General features: G+C 38.9%; 1 protein-coding gene across 3 annotated transcripts in view; it reads left to right on the forward strand.

The window, feature by feature from the left end:
* SEM1 (SEM1 26S proteasome subunit) overlaps positions 1-24,175 on the forward strand; it is a 306,555-nt gene that overhangs the window by 59,704 nt on the left and 222,676 nt on the right. The window contains exon 4 of one of the 3 annotated variants that reach the window (XM_082398704.1): positions 3,471-10,725. The exons of the other annotated variants lie outside the window; for them this stretch is intronic. The gene's annotated coding sequence lies outside the window, so the exon portion shown is untranslated. Of the gene's footprint in view, positions 1-3,470; positions 10,726-24,175 lie in introns of those variants that run through there. 3 annotated transcript variants of the gene reach the window in all.

The following is a 24,175-nucleotide window of genomic DNA, read 5'->3' on the forward strand; positions in this document are numbered from 1 at the left end:
AGATGGCTCCAATTGCATCATTAATCCACAGAGCCATCTCCTAAGTGTATCTGCCTTTGTTTGGAAGTATCCTAAAGTAGTGTTGCCCATATCATTTGGGGTAAGGCTGGCAGTAGGGGTTGGGGTAGGAGTGGGCAGACAATGGCAGTGCGGAATCTAGAGGCATTCCCCACAGTACCTAGAATTGTGCCTTGAATATTGTAAACAGCCAGCAAGTACTTTGCATATATAGTCCCTCTTTTCAAAAAAGTTTACATTTGTAATTGGTGTAAAAAAAAAAATCTATGCTTCTAGGAAGAGAAGAAACACAAAGACAATATATTGTAAGAGAACTAAAATAACGTGTGCCTCAGGCAGAAACAGTTACTAATTCAGAGGAAAGAGAAAGATCATTATGGTCTGAGGACTCAAGAGGAACTTTGAACTGAGCTTTTAGGGATGAGCAGGATTTGGATAAGTCTAGAGTAGGTGAAAGGTAAGCAAGCTTTTTTCTGTAAAGGCCAGATAGTAAATATTTTGTGCCTTGTGGGCCACTTATGGTCTCTGTTGCAGCTATTCAACTCTGCCATTGTAGTACAAAAGCAGCCAGAGACAAATAGGCAAATGAATGGGCTGGGCTGTGTTCTATCAAGACTACAAAAAAGAGACAGCAGGCCAGATTTTGCATGCAGGCTGTAGTTTACTGACCCCTGGTCTAGACCATGGAGAAGGACATACATTGTAAGGAAGAGGCATCATCAAATATATGGGGAGGGATATATTCCTGGGACAGTGAAGAATGGACGAAAGATTATGAATCAGTAAAACATTCTAATGTGTGAAAGAAACCATACATGATTAAATATTCTCAGAATATATTTTCTTTTTGTGGAAGATAGGTGTATCATCATTTCTACCCATGAAAGATGGCATTCTACTAGCCTGAAAAGATGCTACCTCTACTCCCTGAGTCCAGACTTTCATCACGTTACACTTGAACTACTGAAGCAGCTCCCTAGTTCCCCTACTAGCCTCTCATTCCTACCGGCCTCTAATCCATCCAACCATCCAGAGTAGGCCATATGAAATGCACATCTGAGGTTACTCCTCTTAAGCTCATTCAATGTCTCCACGTGGCCTAAATATTGAAAACCAAACTTATAAACTTAACCTCTCAAGTCATGTCAAATCATTTGCAGTTCCTTGTGCACACTGTGGTCTCTCTTTCATGCTTTGTACAAGCTGTTCTCTTCTCTTCGAATGTACTACCTTCCCACTCTGGCTCCAGCACCCAACTTGTCCACCTAAAGGGCACTTAATCATTCTTAAAGACACAGTACAAGTTTCCCCTCCTTGGGAATACTTCCCAGACCTGCTCTGTCTGGGGGTGCTCTTTACTGTTCTCAGTGTTCTCTGTGCCTGCCCCTAGAGTAGCACAGATATTCCACTGTACAGTATTTACTCATTGACCTGTCCATCTTCCCTGCCAGACCTTCAATGCACTCAGGGCAAAACCTCTCACATTTTCAGTCTCTGCATCCTCTCCATCTAACATGGTTCTGACAAAGTTTAAGAAATAATAAGAGAATAGAGATCAATCAATTTATTGATCATTGAATGAATGTCAAAATCCTGTTTCCTATTTTTGAACACAGGAAAAATTCTCTTATATTCTAACACTTATATGATAAAAGGATAAAGATAGCATTAAGAAAAACAGAAAGAATATGTAGCAGGAAGGCTTAATAGTAGTTATCTTTGGGTGGTAGGATCATATATGATTACATTTTTGTTTCAATCTAACTATATTTTCTATGGTAGAAACATACTTCTTTTATAATTGAAAAAAAGCAATAGAAGATAAAAATGTGTATAAAAATTGTTGGTATCCAGTTAAAAATGGAATTGAACAGGCTGCCTAGTGGTAGCCTCTTCCCACTTCCCCCTTGAATGCCTATGAAGACGCAAAAAATATAAAAATAGCAAGATTGAAAACCAAGCCTTGCAGAAAGTCTACTGAGAATCTGGGTGCAGTCTCTGGAATCTACCAGGCTGATAGAGCTTGTTCAAGAAAATCTAACCCTCTCCTTGATTGGTAACATTGTCAAGCTTTCCCTCATGAGACAGGGACCATAACCCAGAGAAACAGAACTGGCTCCAGCCGGAAATCTCCATCACACAGTTGCTGTTTCTGGAGTCTTCCTGAGCATTGTCCAAGCTGCTTTCCAACCTTCGGTGTCATGTAGAGGAGCAAGCCCCAGGAAACCATGGGCCAGTAGGGGTTGTGGCCAGTGGTTTATTACATCCTAGGAGGTGGAGTCACCACAAAGTGTTGGGGGTAGGGACAGAGACTGTTAAAACTTGGGATTGAGCATGGGGCAGTGAACATCGTCACCCAAGCTTCCAGCTGGAGATTTAGATATATGCAGTTAACAAGGAAAAAGAGGTGAACAAAAGGCAGTCCTTTATTGTCAAATACAAACTCTTTGTTGTTCTTACCTTACTTAAGAATAACTAAAGAAAAAACCAAACAAACAAATGAGAGCCCATGGAAAAACAGTACAAAATAAGGGAAAGAAAATGTCATGCTGAGGACTTGGAAAAACAGAAACAGCTTATCACTGAAAAAGACCAACTGTATGATCCTGGAAAAAAGTTCAGAAAATTGTTTGGAATTTCCAGTTAAAATCAAGAAAACATAGCCTCTATGAAACTGGAAGTAAAAGTAATAAAGAAAAAAACAGATTAAGAAAAAAAGACAGCAGGATAAGATGAAGAAATAGATCTGATAAGAAGGAATTATAAGGACTAAAAATATAATAGTGGGACTCAAATCCATATTACAGAAAAAAGCATAATTTGGCACATAGGAAATAAATTCAGTGATATGAAGGACTAACTTGAGAACCTTTCCTGGAAAGATAAAATAAGAGGCAAAGGTGAAAATTTTATGAGAAAAAAAGAGGACAGAAAACAGAAGCCCAAACCAAGGAAGAAGCTAGAATAGCTGGAGGAAATATAGCAATTTTAAAAAACATAATTGAAGAAAGTTTTCCTGAGATGAGACTACTTGGAATATGTAGACTGATATCCTAAACTGAAATCTACATAATTACAAACAGAAATTTTAAAATTCTATAAACTTCAGGTAGAAAAATTTTATCCTATAAAGGAATAAAAGACAGTGTCTTCAACCTTCTTCTCTGAACTCTGGAAGTCAGTAGATCAATATTTAGCTTAGTGCTGTCCTATAGAACTTTCTGTGATGACAGAAATGTTCTATATATGTGCTATACAGTATGGTAGCCACTAGCCACATGTAGGTATTTGAGCCTTTGAAATGTGACTGGTGATCTGAATTCTTCATTTTATTTAATTTTAATTAATTTAAATTGAAGTAGCTGTGTATGATTAGCACTTATGTATTGGACAGTGCAAATTTAGAGTTTTGAAGTTAAGAGATTTTGACTTATATTCTTACTCCTATCAAGGCTGTCTTTCCCATATGAAGGAAACAGAAGGACTTTTTTGCATATTGAAGAACTTAGAAAATATACCATCCATGAACTTTGTAAAAACAACCTTCAAAGATCTACTTAAACCATAATAAAAATAAAAACAGCTCAAGAATGGGGAAGTTTTGAGAGGGACCTTCAAGATGGCAGAGGAGTAAGACATGGAGATCACCTTCCTGCCCACAAATACATCAAAAATACATCTACATGTGGAACAACTGCTACAGAACACCTACTGAATGCTGGCAGAAGACCTGAGACTTCCAAAAGGCAAGAAAATCCCCACATACCTGGGTAGGGCAAAAGAAAAAAGAAAACACAGAGACAAAAGAATAGGGATGGGACCTGCACCTCTGGGAGGGAGCTGTGAAGGAGGAAAAGTTTCCACACACTAGGAAGCCCCTTCACTGGTGGAGGCAGGGGTGGGCGGAGGGGAAGCTTCAGAGCCATGGAGGAGAGCGCAGCAACAGGGGTGCAGAGGGCAAAGTGGAGAGATTCCCCCACAGAGGATTGGTGCTGACCAGCACTCACCAGCCTGAGAGAGTTGTCTGCTCACCCGCTGGGGAGGGTGGGGCTGGGAGCTGAAGCTCGGGCTTCAGAGGTCAGATCCCAGGGAGAGGACTGGGGTTGGCTGCGTGAAGACAGCCTGAGGGGGCTAGTGCACCACAGCTAGCTGGGAGGGAGTCTGGGAAAATGTCTCGGCTTGCATAAGAGGCAAGAGACCATTGTTTTCGGGTATGCGAGGAGAGGGGATTCCTTCTGCATGTGCCCACAGAAGGCAGAGCACCGCCTAAGCGAGCTCCAGAGGCGGGCGTGAGCCATAGCTATCAGCTCGGACCCCAGAGATGGGCATGAAATGCTAACGCTGCTGCTGCTGCTGCCACCAAGAATCCTGTGTGCAAACACAGGTCACTATCCACACACACACAACCCCCCCAACCGGAGCCTTTGCAGCCTGCCACTGCCAGGATCCTGTGACCCAGGGACAACTTCCCTGGGAGAACACACGGTGCACCTGAGGCTGTTGCAACATCATATCGGCCTCTTCCACCACAGGCTGGCCCCGCATTCCAATTACGATGACTGTACCCCTCCCTCCCCCTGGCCTGAGTGAGCAAGAGCACCCTAATCAGCGGCTGCTTTAACCCCCTTCTGTCTGGGCTGGGAACAGACACCTGAGGGTGACCTACATGCAGAGGTGGGGCCAAAAAAAAGCTGAACCCAAGAGCTGTGCAAACAAAGAAGAGAAAGGAAAATCTCTCCATGCAGCCTCAGGAGCAGCGGATTAAACCCCCACAATCAACTTGATGTACCCTGCATCTGTGGAATACCTGAATAGAAAATGAATCATCCCAAAATTGAGGCGGTGGACTTTGGGAGCAACTGTAGACTTGGGGTTTGCTCTCTGCGACTGATTTGTTTCTGATTTTTATGTTTATCTCAGTTTAGTTTTTAGCGCTTGTTATCATTGGTGGATTTGTTTATTGGTTTGGTTGCTCTCTTTTTTATTATTTTTTTGTATTTTAATAATTTTACTTTTTTATTTATTTTTCTTTCTTTTTTTTCTGCCTTTTCTTCTGAGCCCTGTGGCTGACAGGGTCTTGGTGCTCTGGCCTGGTGTCATGCGTGAGCCTCCAAGGTGGGAGACCCAAATTCAGGACACTGGACCACCAGAGACCTCCCAGCCACATGTAACATCAATCAGTGAGAGCTCTCCCAGAGATCTCCATCTCAATGCTAAGACCCAGCTCCACCCAACGGCCAGCAAGCTCCAGTGCTTGACGCCCCATGCCAAACAACTAGCAAGACAGGAACACTAACTCCATCCATTAACAGAGAGGCTGCCTAAAATCATACTAAGTTCACAGATACCCCAAAACACACCACCAGACATGGCCTGGCCCACCAGAAAGACAAGATCCAGCCCCACCCACCAGAACACAGGCACAAGTCCCCTCCATCAAGAAGCCTACACAAGCCACTAAACCAACCTCACCCACTGGGGGCAGACACCAAAAACAACAGGAACGATGAACCTGCAGCCTAGGAGAAGGACACCCCAAACACAGTAAGTTAAACAAAGTGAGAAGACAGAGAAATATGCAGCAGATGAAGGAGCAAGGTAAAAACCCACCAGACCAAACAAATGAAGAGGAAATAGACAGTCTACCTGAAAAAGAATTCAGAGTAATGATAGTAAAGATGATCCAGAATCTTGAAAATAGAATAGAGAAAATACAAGAAACGTTTAACAAGGACCTGGAAGAACTAAAGAGTAAACAAACAATGATGAACGACACAATAAATGAAATTAAAAATTCTCTAGAAGGAATCAATAGCAGAATAACTGAGGTGGAAGAACGGGATAAGTGACCTGGAAGATAAAATAGTGGAAATACCTACCGCACAGCAGAATAAAAAAAAAAGAATGAAAAGAATTGAGGACAGTCTCAGAGGCCTCTGGGACAACATTAAATGCACCAACATTCGAATTATAGGGGTCCCAGAAGAAGAAGAGAAAAAGAAAGCGTCTGAGAAAATATTTGAAGAGATTATAGTTGAAAACTTCCCTAACATGGGAAAGGAAATAGTCAATCAAATCCAGGAAGCACAGAGAGTCCCATAAAGGATAAATCCAAGGAGAAACACGCCAAGACACATATTAATAAAACAATCAAAAATTAAATACAGAGAAAAAGTATGAAAAGCAGCAAGGGAAAGCAACAAATAACATACAAGAGAATCCTCATAAGGTTAACGGCTGATCTTTCAGCAGAAACTCTGCAAGCCAGAAGGGAGTGGCAGGACATATTTAAAGTGATGAAAGGGAAAACCTACAACCATGATTACTCTGCCCAGCAAGGATCTCATTCAAATTCGATGGAGAAATTGAAACCTTTACAGACCAGCGAAAGTTAAGATAATTCAGCACCACCAAACCAGCTTTACAACAAATGCTAAAGGAACTTCTCTAGGCAGGAAACACAAGAGAAGGAAAAGACCTACAATAACAAACCCAAAACAATTAAGAAAATGGTAATAGGAACATACATATCGATAATTACTTTAAATGTAAGTGAATTAAATGCTCCAACCAAAAGACATAGAATGGCTGAATGGATACAAAACAAGACCCATCCATATGCTGTCTACAAGACACCCACTTCAGACCTAGGGACACACACAGACTGAAAGTGAGGGGATGGAAAAAGATATTCCATGCCAATGGAAATCAAAAGAAAGCTGGAATAGCAATTCTCACATCAGACAAAATAGATTTTAAAATAAAGACTATTACAAGAGACAAAGAAGGACACTAAATAATGATCAAGGGATCAATCCAAGAAGAAGATATAACAATTGTAAACATTTACGCACCCAACATAGGAGCACCTCAATACATAAGGCAAATGCTAACAGCCAAAAAAGGGGAAATCAACGGTAACACAGTAATAGTAGGGGACTTTAACAGGCTACTTTCACCAATGGACAGAGCATCCAAAATGAAAATAAACAAGGAAACACAAGCTTTAAAGGACACATTAGACAAGATGGACTTAATTGATATTTATAGGACATTCCATCCAAAAACAACTGAATACACGTTCTTCTCAAGTGCTCATGGAACATTCTCCAGGATAGATCATATCTTGGGTCACAAATCAAGCCTTGGTAAATTTAAGAAAATTGAAATCGTATCAAGTATCTTTTCTGACCACAACACTATGAGACTAGATATCAGTTACCGGAAAAAAGCTGTAAGAAATACAAACACTGGAGGCTAAACAATACGGTACTAAATAACGAAGAGATCACTGAAGAAATCAAAGAGGAAATCAAAAAATAAGTAGAAACAAATGACAATGAAAACACGATGACCCAAAACCTATGGGATGCAGCAATAGCAGTTCTAAGAAGGAAGTTTATAGCAATACAATCCTACCTCAGGAAACAAGAAACATCTCAAATAAACAACCTAAAGCAATTAGAGAAAGAAGAACAAAAAACCCCAAAGTTAGCAGAAGGAAAGAAATCATAAAGATCAGATCAGAAATAAATGAAAAAGAAATGAAGGAAACGATAGCAAAGACCAATAAAACTAAAAGCTGGTTCTTTGAGAAGATAAAGAAAATTGATAAACCGTTAGCCAGACTCATCAAGAAAAAAAGGGAGAAGACTCAAATCAACAGAATTAGAAATAAAAAAGGAGAAGTAACAACTGACCCTGCAGAAATACAAAGGATCATGAGAGATTACTACAAGCAACTATATGCCAATAAAATGGACAACCTGGAAGAAAAGGACAAATTCTTAGAAAAGCACGACTTTGTGAGACTGAACCAGGAAGAAATAGAAAATATAAACAGACCAATCACAAGCACTGAAATTGAAACTGTGATTTAAAATCTTCCAACAAACAAAAGCCCAGGACCACAGGTGGATTATATCAAACATTTAGCGAAGAGATAACACCTATCCTTGTCAAGCTCTTCCAAACTATAACAGAGGGAGGAACACTCCCAAACTCATTCTACAAGGCTACCATCACCCTGATACCAAAACCAGACAAAGATGTCACAAAAAAAGAAAACTACAGTCTAATATCACTGATGATCATAAATACAAAAATACTTAACAAAATACTAGCAAACAGAATCCAACAGCACATTAAAAGGATCATACATCATAATCAAGTGAGGTTTTTCCCAGGAATGCAAGGATTCTTCAGTATACCTAAATCAATCAATGTGATACACCATATTAACAAACTGAAGGATAAAAACAGAATGATAATCTCAATAGATGCAGAAAAAGCTTTTGACAAAATTCAACACCCATTTATGATAAAAACTCTCCAGAATGTAGGCATAGAGGGAACTAACCTCAACATAATAAAGGCCATATATGACAAACCCACAGCCAACATCGTTCTCAGTGGTGAAAAACTGAAACTGCTTCTTCTAAGATCAGGAACAAGACACGGTTGCCCATTCTCACCACTATTATTCAACATAGTTTTAGAAGTTTTAGCCATGTCAATCAGAGAAGAAAATGAAATAAAAAGAATTCAAATTGGGAAAGAAGAAGTAAAACTGTTACTGTTTGCAGATGACATGATACTAAACATAGAGAATCATAAAGATGCTACCAGAAAACTACTAGAGCTAATCAATGAATTTGGTAAAGTAGCAGGATACAAAATTAATGCACAGACATCTCTTGCATTCCTATACACTAATGATGAAAAATCTGAAAGTGAAATTAAGAAAACACTCCCATTTACCACTGCAACAAAAAGAATAAAATACCTAGGAATAAACCTACCTAAGAAGACAAAAGACCTGTATGCAGAAAATTATAAGACACAGATGAAAGAAATTAAAGATCATACAGACAGATGGAGAGGTATACCATGTTCTTGGATTGGAAGAATCAACATTGTGAAAATGACTATACTACCCAAAGCAATCTACATATTCAATGCAATCCTTATCAAACTACCAATGGTATTTTTCACAGTACTAGAACAAAAAAATTTCACAATTTGTATGGAAACACAAAAGACCCCAAATAGCCAACAATCTTGAGAAAGAAAAACAGAGCTGGAGGAATCAGGCTCCTGGACTTCAGACTATACTACAGAGCTACAGTAATCAAGACAGTATGGTACTGGCACAAAAACAGAAACATAGATCAATGGGAAAGGATAGAAAGCCCAGAGAAAAACCCACACACATATATACAATATACAATGGAGAATATACAATTCTCCAGAATATACAGTGGAGAAAAGACAGCCTCTTCAATAAGTGGTGCTGGGAAAACTGGAAAGCTACATGTAAAAGAATGAAATTAGAACACTCCCTAACACCATACACAAAAATAAACTCAAAGTGGTTTAAAGACCTAAATGTAAGGTCAGAAACTATAAAACTCTTAGAGGAAAACATAGGCAGAACACTCTATGACATAAATCACAGCAAGATCCTTTTTGACCCACCTTCTAGCAAAATGGAAATAAAAACAAAAATAAACATATGGGACCTAATGAAATGTAAAAGCTTTTGCACAGCAAAGGAAACCATACACAAGATGAAAAGAGAACCCTCAGAATGGGAGAAAATATTTGCAAACGAAGCAACTGACAAAGGATTAATCTCCAAAATTTACAAGCAGCTCATGCAGCTCAATAAAAAAAAAAAACCCAACCCAATCCAAAAGTGGGCAGAAGACCTAAACAGACATTTCTCTAAAGAAGATATACAGATTGCCAATAAACACATGAAAGGATGCTCAACATCACTACTCATTGGAGAAATGCAAATCAAAAGTACAATGTGGTATCACCTCACACTGGTCAGAATGGCCATCATCAAAAAAATCTACAAACAATAAATGCTGGAGAGGGTGTGGAGAAAAGGGAACAGTTTTGCACTATTTGTGGGAATGTAAATTGATACAGCCACTATGGAGAACAGTATGGAGGTTCCTTAAAAAACTAAAAATAGAACTACCATATGACCCAGCAATCCCACTACTGGGCATATACCCTGAGAAAACCATAATTCAAAAAGAGTCAGGTAACACGGTGTTCATTGCAGCACTATTTACGATAGCCAGGACATGGAAGCACCCTAACTGTCCATCAACAGATGAATGGATAAAGAAGATGTGCCTCATATATCCAATGGAATATTACTCAGCATAAAAAGAAATGAAATTGAGTTATTTGTAGTGAGGTGGATGGACCTAGAGTCTGTCATACAGAGTGAAGTAAGTCAGAAAGAGAAAAACAAATACCATATGCTAACATATATATATGGAATGTAAAAAAAAAAAAGTTCTGATGAACCTAGGGGCAGGACAGCAATAAAGACGCAGACGTAGAGAATGGTCTTGAGGACATGGGGAAGGGGAAGGGGAAGCTGGGACGAAGTGAGAGAGTGGCATGGACACATATACACTACCACATGTAAAATAGATAGCTATTGGAAAGCAGCCACATAGCACAGGGAGATCTGCTTGGTGCTTTGTGACCACCTAGAGGGGTGGGATAGGGAGGGTGGGAGGGAGATGCAGGAGGGAGGGGATATGGGGATATATGTATATGTATAGTTGATTCACTTTGTTATACCACAGAAACTAACAGAACATTGTAAAGCAGTTATACTCCAATAAAGATGTTTCAAAAAAAAAAAAGAATGGGAAAGTTTTATTATAAAAGGCTTTATAGTGATCACTGAAAATAGAAAATATGTAATGCAAAACCGGAACATTTAAGAGAATGATCTGTGCCTACAACTCCAAATAACGTTAGCAAAAACAGAAAGTGAATAAAGGTAGGTGTAGGAGGCATTCTAAATTCTTTGCTTGTGTGTGTGTTTTTAAAGATGCACTTTACTTTTTAATCAGACAAGAAGAGAAATATAGAATGGCTTTATATAGGTACATGTTGAATTTAAAACATAATACATCTATAAAAAACTGGAGAAGATAAAAGTAAAGAAACATTCTTCTGCACTCAGAAAAATCCATAGCATTCAGTACTTTCATTATTAAAGAACAAACAATTAATAATTTAAGCGTTCAACTCAAGAAGTTAGAAAAAGTGCAACAAAGCAACTCTAGGAAAAGCAGAAGACAGGAATACTAAAAGGTTAAAGCAAAATTGTTATACTAGAAAATAGAAAGATGGTAGGATAAAAATGAACCTGAGAACTGGTTGTTTGAGGGAAAAAAACAAATAATCTCTAGCTAGCTTAATCAAGGAAAAAATAGAATAAAATAGCCAAAGTTATGAATAATAAAGGAAATATGATGGTGGATATAAAGTAGATTTATTTTTAAGGAAAGAGAGAACACTACATTAAAATATTGATAAATTTTTTCGGGAAAGCATAGTATAAAAATTAAGAAGAAGTAGAAAGCTTGATAACTATAGAAACAAATTTTAAGTTTTTAAAATGTTACCTCAGAAAGGCTGGTCTTGGAAGTTTTGAATGAGCTCTTTCAAAACTTTAAGGAAGACAGTTCTTTTTAATTGTTCCAGAGCATAGGGGAAAGATGGGAAACTTAAAATTCATTTTATAAAGACCATAGAGTTTTGATACTAAACCTGACAAAATTTGAATAATGGAAGAAAACCTCAACGTCATTCCCACTTCTAAATACAGATGAGAAAACTCAGTAGTATATGAAGAGAGCATGACAAAGTAGGGTTACTTTCAGGATTAAAAAGCAACTGAAAACACTTCCTTAGGACTGGTTATATTCTAAGATCTACTCATGTATTAACTCAGTTCTCACAAAAATAAATGAGGTGTGTTCCATTACTGTATCCCTTTTACAGATGAGGAAATTAAAGTACAGGAAGAGTAAGTGACTTAACCGAAGTCACACAATGAGTAAGGGCAGAGCCAGGCTCAAAACCAGATGGTCTGGCTGCAGAGTCACACCCTTACTACTGTATGGCCTTTTATTGTCAGTAGATTATTGGAAAAAACCAAAGCACACATCTCAATAGTTGTAGAAAAGGTATGTGATAACATTCAGAATCCATTCCTGACTTAAAAAGAAAGCGCTTTAACCCAGGAGACAGTTATGTTTTTCTTTATGTGATAAAGAAAATCTATCTGATATTTGATAGTTCACAAATATGTGATAATACATACTTTTGATTGATGCGAGATGCTTATATTTGAAAACATAGAAACATGTTGTTAATCATAATTTTATCTTTCAAGGCACCTTGCAAATTGTTTTGTACATTTAGTTGTTGAATTATTACTCTAGGTATTTACTTAATGGGGCTTTATGACGTATTCTTATTACTGCATAGCGTTTAGTCTATATCTCATCAATCAAATAAAACCAATGCAGGGTAACATCACTCCCGTGGATTATGTGTGGTCTGGGGCTCTACAAAGAGTAATCATTTTTAAGGTTGAGATAAAAATATGGGCTACAAATTTTGATATTCCCATCCTGTTTTCACTTTGGTGTGAAATCCATGTGTGATATTAGAAAAGTCGCATTCCCTCTCTGGTCTTCCATTTGCCCAATAATACTTATGTGGAATAAGTTATAGAATAGGCTTTCTCCTCCAGCCTATAACTCATAATTTGTTTACTTTAATGTTTATGTAGAAAGGACAAGTTTTTGAGAAATGCCGTTTCCCTATTCAAGTGTTAGCATGATGAAATTGATTTTAATGATTAAATTTTAACTGTATAATGCATAATGTTTCAACATCTTGCATGTAATTGCAAATAAACTGTCACTTACAGTATCTAAACTTATATATTTTGTTATTTAAAATGACTATTGTTTCCACTATATTTTTGAGCAATTTGAGCTAAAATAAATCAAATTAAATCCTTCAAAAAAAGAAAGAAAATCTATCTGAAATCAGTGTCTAAGGATATAATTAATAGGGAGACTAGAGCCATTCACTCTAAAGTCATGTACAAGGCAAAGATTCCCATCATTATTTAATATTGTTATGGTAGTTCTACTGAATGCAACCAGACAAGGGGTGGGAGAGGGAATAAAAGAGTTTAACTTTTGGAAAGGGGAAAAACAAATTATTGTTATTTGCAGATGATATGATATTCTACCCAGAAAACTAAAGGGAATTAGTTAAAGATGTACTAAAGCCAATGAAAGAGTCCAGTACAAATAATATAGAGAAAATAAATACAGAAAAATATCAACTTTCCTGTATATCAGGAGGTACAAACTCAAATGCCTTTAAAGGCTAGGCGGTTACCTAAATGCATGACCTCTCCTGGTGTAGGGAATGTGCTGTTCACAATAGCAAGAAAAGTATAGACTAGCTAAGACTTAAGAAATACAGAATCTTGAGGGGGAGGGGTGAGATGTGACAGGGTGAGAGAGTGTCATGGACATATATACACTACCAAATGTAAAATAGATAGCTAGTGGGAAGCAGCCGCATAGCACAGAGATCAGCTCGGTGCTTTGTGACCACCTTGGGGGGTGGGATGGGGAGGGTGGGAGGGAGGGAGATGCAGGAGGGAGGAGATATGGGAACGTGTGTATATGTGTAGCTGATTCACTTTGTTATAAAGCAGAAACTAACACACCATTGTGAAGCAATTATACTTCAATAAAGATGTTTAAAAAAAAAAAAAGAAATACAGAATCTTTATGCTGAAAACCATGAAAACTGAATACAGAAATATATACTATGTTCCCAGATCATTTGGAGAGTAAACAGGTGATGCTAGCCAGGAAAGTCTCTAATAATGAGAGTAATGAAGGAAAACTTTCACTATCCCTATCAGATATTAAAATGTATATGATAGCTGTAGCAATTTAAATAGTGTGTTTTCTTTCTGTTTGGCTTTGTTTGCTTGTTTGGTAGAAGAATAGGTTAGAAAAGAAAAGAAAACCCAGAAACATACTTAAGTATAGGTAAAATGCTAATTTATGGTACATTCATTCATTCAAAAATAATGTCCTAAGCTCTAGTCATTGACGATACAATGGTGAATATGGTACACAAGATTCTGTTTCTCTTTGCATTCTGGTGGGAGAGATAAGCAACGTGCAAATATACCAAAATAAATAAGACAAATAAAGATAATTCAAGTAGGGTGGTAATAGTGACTTGAGGGAACATTTAAGCTGATAAATGAATTACTAGAAGGAATGAGCTGTGTGTAATTCAGGGGAAAGAACCTTTTAAAGTAAGGAAATATCATGTGCCACTCAAAGGTATCAGGTTTAGTATGTTCAGTAAACAGAACGAAGGCCAGTTTGGGTGAAGAAGAGTAGACAAGGAGGCAATAATACAAGGTGACCTCTGCAGGAGCTAGGTCTCGTAGCACTTTGCACCCAAGATAAGGAGTTTGAATTTTATTTTTTAAGTATAATATGAAAACACTGGGAGATTTTTAAGCAGAGGAGTGACATAGTTTGATATAGTCATTTATAAAGATCACTCTGGTTTCTATTTGTAGATGCAAAGAGACCATCAGGGAAGCAGGTGACCAGTTAGGAGCCTGTCTGAGTAGTCAGGAGAGAGAAAGATGGCTGGATTAATGGGGTAGTAGTGGAATTGGAAAGAAGTGGATAGGTTTGGAATATGCTTTGGTGGAAGAGTCAAAAGCACTGGATTGGGACACTGAAGAAAAGAAAGGAATCAGAGGTTGTTCCTAGTTATGGGCCAAAAGAACTGGATAAATGATATTAGGAAGACTGAAGGAAGACCAGGATTGAGGTTAGTATAGGGAATTGAGGGTTTCAAATATATCAAGTTTTAGATGTTGTTAGACATTGTGAGGAGATAACAAGTAGGCAGTGGAATATACAAATCTGGTTTTCTGATGAGAAGTTGGGCTCAAGGTAACCACTTGGGCAATAATTAGTCTACTGATGATATTTAAAGCCAGGCCACACGTGAGAGTGTTAGAGAAGCAAGGAGGCCCAGAAAGGAGCCCTGTACACTCTGATATTTGGAGGTAGGCAGAAGAGGAGCAAGGCAGCAATGGAAACAGGGAAGACGTAGCCAGGGAGGCTGGAGAAAAACCAGGCAGGCATTGAAGCTGAGAGAAGAAAGCACATCAGGGAAGGTAGTCAACTGTGATAAGTATGGCTGGGAGTTCAAGTAAGATGAGAACAAAATGGAGGTCATTGATTAGCTTGGAAAGATAATCTTGGTGAGGTTGGTGAATATGGGATTCCTATTAGAATGAGAGGTGAGGAAGTGGAGACTGCTACTTTTGACAACTTTTTCAATATAAGTAAAGTGGCATTTCAACCATTTCAATATGATGGCAGTTCAAATCGGTTGGAAGAACAAGGATTATTTCATAAATGATCTTGATATTATTTCTTACTTATTTGGGAAAAAAATAAATGGTTTTATTTCAGTGTTTTAGATAAAAAGAAAGTAAACTTCAAAAAGATAATGTCATCTCTCTAAGTGGTAGTATAATGGGTGTTTTCCTTTTGTAGTTATACATTTTTAATTTTAATGTTTTCATAGTATATACTCTTTTTTAGTCAAAGAATTAATGTCTTTTCATGAAAACCAACCACTTCTAGCAGGCTACTAGGTTCCAAACCAAATTAAATCAAGTCAATTCAGCAGACTATTAGCATTGCATTACGAGCCTACGATCTAGAAAGGTGTGAATTATAAGAACCTTAAGAGTTATGATACAAAAGTGTAAGCAAGGTGAGTGTCCTAAGTGGAACACAAACACCTAAGAGAAGTCAAAAGAAGGGCTTATAACGTGGAATTACGGAAAGCGATTAAGTGCAACCATCAAGCTCTGTCTTTCCTTTTGAGCATATACATATGTTTCTCTTTGTGGCAATGGTAGGTGAAGACTGGCTTTTCATTCTCAATATGATAAAAGTCCGCTATGATTTCTTTATCTAGGCAGTTATAACTCCTGGTCACTGATCATCCAGTAAAACTCTGAAAATGGAAGGACTTGATAAAGGGAAGATCATGGTGACTGGATCATTATGAGCAACATCACTGCAGTGGGAAGGCAGAATTTGTACCTCACTGAGTAACTCTGTGGGAGAAATTCACAGGACATGGTAACCAACCAGCAGTTACCCAAAGAGCTTGTCAGAGCAGTTAGTAACAGGGGAGAAACTCAAAAAGCTCCCCTTCTTTCCCCTCAGGAATGTTTGTTCATCAATTCAATAGAGAATAAGCAAATAGCATGTATAACCCAGGATCTCTAAAGTGTGTGCACACACGTGTGTCTCCAGTCACCACAGATCATAATCAGCTGTTCACAAATGGCCCTGGATTTTTTCTGGATCTTGTTTCCAGTGCTCAAGTAGCTTGTCCGAGTCTAATTAGAGAAGGGTTAGCTCTGATTAAGCTTAAAGAAATGTGGTTAGTGAAAGAGGCCACACAACGGAGATTTCAGAACTGGAGTTGGATGGAGACACCGCTCCTCTCTGTTTTATATGGTAGCTGTGATTGCTGTGGGTTGTGATTTGCTGGACTAGTCCATTATTCACCTTAAAGTCCACCTAGTACTGCTTGTTACAAAGATGAGAAGGATCTGGATTTTTGCATCTGACTCAGCAGAGGATGGAGGTGCCTCCTTGCAATTGAGACAAGTACCCTCTGGGTGGGAAGGAGGAGTAAAGTGAAAAAAAGTATGTAAGCAAGAGATGATTCAAAATTCTACTCATTTGTGACTCAGAAGCAATGAGTCTAAGACTATTGTTAGCTACCGTCCCTGGCTCTCCACAGTCCCTAGGCAAGTGCCACAGAGAAAACGATCTGATGTGGAGAGGGTATGACTGGACTGCTTCTATCAGGAAACCATGAGTTCGCCAGGGTGTACTTAGACATAGAAAAATATTTTAAAATGTAAGTGGCATTACTCACGTGTCTTTTCTGACTGTCTCAGTATGTTCTTCACCCTCACGCAGAGATTGGCACACGTTTCCCTTGTCCCTGATCAAAAATAGAGCACAGTTCTCATTTCAGCTCTCAAACTAATTTTTTTTTAAATTTATTTATTTTATTTATTTATTTTTGGCTGCCTTGGGTCTTCGTTGCTGCGCTGGGTCTTTGTTGCTGTGCTTGGGCTTTCTCTAGTTGCAGCGAGCGGGGGCCACTCCTCGGTGCGGTGCCCGGGCTTCTCATTGCAGTGGCCCCTCCTGCTGTGGAGCACGGGCTCCAGGCACACGGGCTTCAGTAGCTGTGGCTCACGGGCTCTAGACCGCAGGCTCAGCAGCCGTGGCGCACAGTCTCAGTTGCTCCACGGCATGTGGGATCCTCCCAGACCAGGGCTTGAACCCGTGGCCCAACCACTGCGCCACCAGGGAAGCCCTCAGCTCTCAAACTATTGAACAGTGTGTCCCAAGCTTTCGTGATCTTCTTCAATTCACAACCTAAAGCCAACACAAGCAAGGTGTCATCTGGGTGCTTTTAGTATGTTTATGTCCTTAGAACTTTCATTAAATAAATTATTTTCTTTTGAGGTCCTTCTCATTGCTGGCAAGTCCCATTTTTCAGCTTATATTTCCCTTTATTTAGATGCCAGTGGGTTATGTGCTTGATTGTATTTTCTGTTTAATTTCAGGATGTTGGGTTCTTAGCAAAGCATAATTAGCAGCCCAGTTCATTCTCAGTTCAAGTGCTGGATAATGTGCTTCTGCATAAGATGAAATGAAAGCCTCTCTTATGGCTGCCCTCAGTCTAGTTCCGCCTGTGAACCAGCTGGGCATGGGCTTATGGCCCCTGTTTGAACTGAGTGCTCCCTTCCTTTCTCTGGCTATCATCTCCTTCTCTCTTATCACACTTACTAATTCTTACTCTGACTCCTGATGTGTACCTCTGGCTGTCTCTGTTTGCTGGTTTTATTCAGACTTGCTTCAAGTCAATAGCCTTCCTTTTCCTCTACCCTCGTCCTCCCTGAGCTTCCAAGGAGAATGGCAAGCTCATCAACTTACTTCTCTAGCAAACCGGTCACAGAGACCACAGCTAACAGCTACGAATGAAAAGTAAATTAGCAGACACCGTTGTGATCCGTGTGTGGGTTGGAAGAATTTCCAAACACAAAGTATTTTAGATGAGAGTGAGTTTACTGAGAACCAGGAGCAGAGTTAGTGAGGGGTGCTACAAATACAGCGGGCCGACTTCCTGATAGACCAGGGAGAGCCGACCCCCTTTGTGGGCTAGTAGCCAACTTTTATAGCCTCAAGACAAAGAAGATTCCTGCTGGCAGGATGGCGTTAGGTGATTGGTCAGGATGCTACATGGTTGATACCTGCTGAATATTTTACCTAATATGGAGTCAGGGGCTGTCCAGTTTAGGTCAGGAGAGCCCATGGCAACAGTTGCTATGGGGGCTTGGTTAATTCCAGAGATTTTTGTCCTGTGTGCACTCGATATAGGGCTCCAAAGACACTGCCTGCACTTGGTGTCTGGCCTGGTCACCTCATCATTTGCTAATTTTAAATTTTCTCACATGGCATTGTTTCTACACTCAGTTTTTAATGAGTCCTACTTAGCCACATTTCTCTGATCTACCTATTTCCAGATGATTTGTGATCAAGACTATGTTAGCACCTTTCAGAGAAGGCCAAAGCCCAAGAATTCATACTTAATTGGTACCTAACCTTTATTCTTTGAGCATTCCCCTAACTCTGATCATTCTCAGATGGTGCCACAAATACCTCTCCCTTAAAGGGCAAAAAAGAACTTCTTCTGGTTGGAGAAACACGTAAGATGCTCCATGAATTCTTATTTAGAGTTTCTCATTCTTTAGATTTGACCTGCTCCACTTTTCATTTGCATTTTAAACAATATATTTTTTCTAATTACAAAATAAATGCACATGTGATAAACTCAGAAAATATAGAAAAGCTCCAGTGAAGAGACGTAGAATCATCTATAATCTCCCCATTTACTATTAACTGATTTCTATCTTCCTGACTACTTTTCTGTATATTAGCACAACTAGGATCATACTGTACATATGTTTATATCTCCTTTTTATTCAACAATTCATCATTAATATTTTCTCATAGTAATAAATATTCTACTACATTATGATTATTAATGATTGCATAGGGTACACTACTCCCTAATTTAATAAACCAAATCTCTAATGAATATGTTAATTAACTTGATTATGGAAATCTTTTTCAATGTGTATGTATATCAAATCATGTTGTACACTTTAAATATATAACATTTTATTTGTCAATTATACCTCAATGAAGCTGAGGGGAAAAAGAAAGCAAAACAACAGCAAAATTAACCAAATAGCCTATTGTTGGACATCTAGGTTTCTAATTTATTGACATTATTGATAATGCTTAAGTGAGCATCTCTGCTCGTACCTTTTTGTATTCATCTTTAATTCCATCAAGCCACTATTTTCTCATGGAGTCAAGCTCCATGTTGTCCTCTCTATTGTCCTCATTTGCTTTGCCAGTTAAATGAACAGTATTTCTGTACTAGTGTTTACCTTCTTCAACTAAGGCATGCTTATTTGGGGGACATACACTAAGGCTGTTTAGAAATAGTCTCCAGGATTTCTTACAAATTCCCCTGACATCTACCTTCTGTTGTAGTTCACCTGTCCCAACTCGGGTAACTACATGGTGAATGTTTTAAGCTTTCTCCTCATTAGAGGTTGGTACTTATGGTCTTAATTATGTAATGATCATGATTACAAACTGGTTTACATAGGAATTCTGCCTACACTAATTCCTGTCCATGTTTTAGAGCCAAGTGCAGGATATGTCTTTTCCACATGTATTCAAAGTGCACTTACGCCAGAGGCTGTAATGTCTCCTATCCAAACCTCATATCCACAGTTCATCCCTATGATGAGCTCTGCCAGTTTGGATGCGGATACTGATCAAAACCCAGTTTTGCAGCCTCCAGTGTCATTTAATATTTCCTGGCCTGTCTTGAGATTTTCCCTCATAGCTTTGTAGTGTAATGTATCCTTATTGCTGCTAACTTTTATTGTTTTGGTATGGAATCCACCCAAGAAAATGTTATAATATTGCCTATATTTTAATAGGCCATTAAATATTGACTTTGTACCCACTATGTGTAAAACATTGTGCTGTTTTTAACTCTGCAAATAAGCAGATTAAAGGAGGGTTTAAATATTGATGTACTAATCTAAACCCATGCTTAATGCTTCTCTAACCTCGCTATTATCTACCAAAAAGTTAGATTTATTATTACAAAATAACAAAGCAAGTAGTTGCTGTACTATATGTGTATGTATATTCATAACTGACATATATTCTCCCTCTAAACTATGTCTACTCCTTCTATAACAATTAAAGATGTTTTCTAGTTCCTTCTTCCTACATCTATGATAGGGATTCTTAACTTGGGTGTGTATAAGAATCAGCTGAGATTTGAAATATTCTGATGTCTGGGCCCTTCCTTATACCAATTAGATCTGGACTTCCAGCTGTGGGTCCCAAGCAGTGTTATTTAAAAGCCCTCCAGAAAATGCTAACATTCAGCCAGTAGAGTCACTTGGTATTGAACAAAGCACTTTGAGTCTGGCCCTTCATGACCTCAAGAAAATCAACAACCTCTATACCACTGGTTCTCAAACTTTGCTGAAGGCTAGAAACACTGGGGAACTTTAAAAAATTCAAATGTCCAGATCACACTCAAGAAAAAATAAGAATCTCTGGGCCATCAGTCTTATTTTATACTCCGCAGGTAAGTCCAAAGTGTAGCCAAATTTGAGAACCAGGGCTCTATACCGTTGCAACTCAAAGTGTGACTTGTGGTCCAAAAGCGTTGGCATCACCTGGGAGCTTGTTAGTAATGTTGGGTCTCAGGTCTACCATATCTGTGGATGATTTTTGTCACATGAAAGTTTTAGTGGCACTCTTTATACAAGGGTTTCAGCCTTGCATCTTAGAACCTAAACTTTGAGACTTGTTATTTTGTTAATCATTTTAATTTATTTAGTGGGGAGTAGAAAGTGAAAACACAATGGAGTGGTTCCAAAGATTTGTTTCAAAAAAGCATCTGGACCTTTTTAGGGAGCTGCATGTCTCCTTGGCATTTCATCCCTGTTGCTCTTGCTTGTTTCATCTTTAAGTTTTTGGTGTAGTTCCTTCATTTCTCTTGTTCTTAATACCAGGTCTTGCACGTATTTGGTGACTGCAAGAGGTTGAGGGAAAGTATGATGCTAAGTGAGAAGTGAGGGAGGCAAAAGTCTTCATGCTCTTGAGCTAAAAATGAAATGACACCCTGAATGTGAGGTGCGAATTGCCTGGAGATGCGCCAACACCCTGAGATGTGGGAGGAGAAAGTGGCAGCCTCAGCACTCCGCCTGAGTGGGGCAAGCTCCACTCCCATTTGAAACAATGGGTTTTCCTAATTACATGATCACACCTGAGCCTCCTCCAACTCTCCACAAGTAGCAACCTCCTCATAAGGCAGAGGGAGTTGGTCTTAAATAAGTGTGTTAGCGTAGATTGAGTCCTGAGAAATAACAGTTCCACTTTGGTTGAGTCATAGTCACTTAGCATTGAAGCAGCTTCCTAGATATACTAAGTATTTTGGAAATTTGCAGTAACTCCTTCAGCATCAAGGCTAAGAATCAGGCCCTGGGCAATGGCTGTTAGGGAATTGCCTAAAAGTGTACAAGAGCTGTCCTTGTTTTCAGAATTTCCCTGCGTCCACAGTCACTGCCTCATTCTTCCCCCAGGCCTGTCCTCTGCCCCTGTGCAAGTACCTTACTCCCTGTATCCCTTCCTGCTCCCCACTGACACACACACACACACACACACTGTAGCCCCCTGTGTCTCCTTCCTAACAGTGTTTCTCTTAGCTAACAGTGACCCTTCTAACCTGCTAAGAATCTTTCTGTAGTTGATACTAGGTTGAGGTGTAAATTCCCCTCCCTGCATCCCAGACAGGGATAATCATATTTTAACAGAGGAATTTTAAGGGTCGAAATCCCACAAGAGCCCACATAATAATGAAATAGCTAGTATTTGTCAGACCTGTGTTTTTGCCAGGTACCTCATGAACACTATTTCTTTTAATTCTCACAACAATTGTCTGAAGTTAGTATTATTATTATCTCCATTTTATAGATGGAAAAACTAAGTAACTGACACATGATCCCACAGCTTGTCACTGTCAAGTCTGGCAGGATTCAAGGCCAGGCATTGTGACCCCAGAGCCCACACTCCTATCTCCTATACTGAAATAACTCCCTAACTGAGGCTCCTTTGACAAAATAAGGAATTTTAATTTGGTTTATTATGAAAATTTTAAACATACAAAAATTAGAAGAAATAGTACAATGAACTCATATATATCTACCACCTAGATTTATCAATCATTAGCCTTTTGTCTTATTTATTTCATTCACATTTATTTTTATTGAATCATTTTAAAATAAATTTCTGAAAATACTTCATCCCTGTGAAGGGGATGAAGTGGGTTGAATGGTGGTGCTAAAAAGGTGTGTCCACATCCTAATCCCCAGAACCTGTAAATATTACCTTATATGGTAAAAGATTGAATGTTACCTTATTTGGGAAAAGGGTCTTTACAGATGTAATTAACTTAAGGATCTTGAGATGAGGAGATCATCCTGAATTATCCTAGGGCCCCTACATCCAATGACAAGTGTCTTTATAAGAGAAAATCAGAGGGAGATTTGACAGAGACAGTAGAGATAAAGGCACATACAGATGAGAAGATGGGAGGCAGAAATGGGAGTCATGTATGCTTCCAGCTACCTGAAGTTGGAAGAAGCAAGGAAGGATTCTCCCCTAGAGCCATCAAAGAGAGCATGGCCCTACCAACACCTTAATTTCAGACTTCTGGCCTCTATAACTGATAGAATAAATGTCTGTTGTTTTAAGCCACCAAGTTTGTGATGATTTGTTATGGCAGCCCTAGGACCTAGTATAACCCCTTAATAATTTGTATGCATCACCAAAAAATTAAGGATATTCTCCTACATAGCCACAATATAATTATCACACCTAACAAAATTCACACTAATTCCTTAATATCATTTAATATACAGCTTATATTCAAATCTTCCTAATTGTTCTCCAGAGATATTTTAGAGCTGGTTTGTTCAAACAGGGTCCAGTGAAGGACCATACATTATATTTGGTTATTGTTCCTTATAAATCTGTTTTAATCTAGAAAATTGCTCTCTTCACTTCCCCCCTTTTCCACAGCACTGACTTATCCAAGAGCCTTTATAATGACTCACATTCTGGATTTGTCTGATTGCTAGAATGAGAGACTTTTACAGGTTAACAATGCTGGTGGGCAGAGGTTTTCTCAGGGTCCCCTTGGATCCCACTCTGTTTGTAGCACCTGCCTGTGGGCAGAGCTGATTGGAGGTAATGACAGAGTAGGGAGGTGTGTTCCACCAGCTGCACCTTCCTGGGGCTTCCTCAGTGGGCTCACACCTCTCCTTTCTTATGTAGAAAGATGTTAGAGTTTGATGCTCCTCCTGGAGAAAAGGTGGAACAGGGGTTCTTTCCCACTAAACTGGAATTGATTTGTGGCAGCCTAGAGAAGTAGGAAGTTTCATTTTCAGAATTTCAAGACTGCACTGACCCCAAAGCACTTGTATACTTGTATTCCACATAGGGCACACTGAGGCTGGAATTCCACCATCTGAGATACTTACAATTATGTAAATGTTGTTTATTCCCTTTGAAAATGCCACATTCCTAGATAGGAAACTGAATTATGTTGCTAACACAGTTGGTTTTATAAACATGGCTTTCCCACTGATCAGGTGGTCAAGGGGTATTTGAGGCTGATGGATGTTTGACAGAGAAAATGTTCACCTACTTTCTAGTTTGGCCTATGGCTAGATACCTAGAACTGGAGGACTGGAGAGAAGAATTGCTAGTACCAAGGAGGCAGGCTTCACATTGCTCATGCAGCTAGTGGGAAGGAAGCCAAAGGTACCTTCTTGGCATATGAGAGCTTCCATTAACTCTGGAAGAAGACAGAAAGGAAAATGATACCTTCTGTTTAGAAATTGCCACCGGTGTCTCTTGGTGATCAGGTTACTTCTAAACCGATGACTATTGTGTTGGCCCAAAAGTTCGTTCGGGTTTTTCGGTAAGAATCTTACGGAAAAGCCCGAACGAAATTTTGGGCCGACCCAATATTTTCCCTGCAGCAACTC

Source organism: Balaenoptera borealis (assembly GCF_965194805.1).
Source record: "Balaenoptera borealis genome assembly, chromosome: 7".
Lineage (NCBI taxonomy): Eukaryota > Metazoa > Chordata > Mammalia > Artiodactyla > Balaenopteridae > Balaenoptera > Balaenoptera borealis.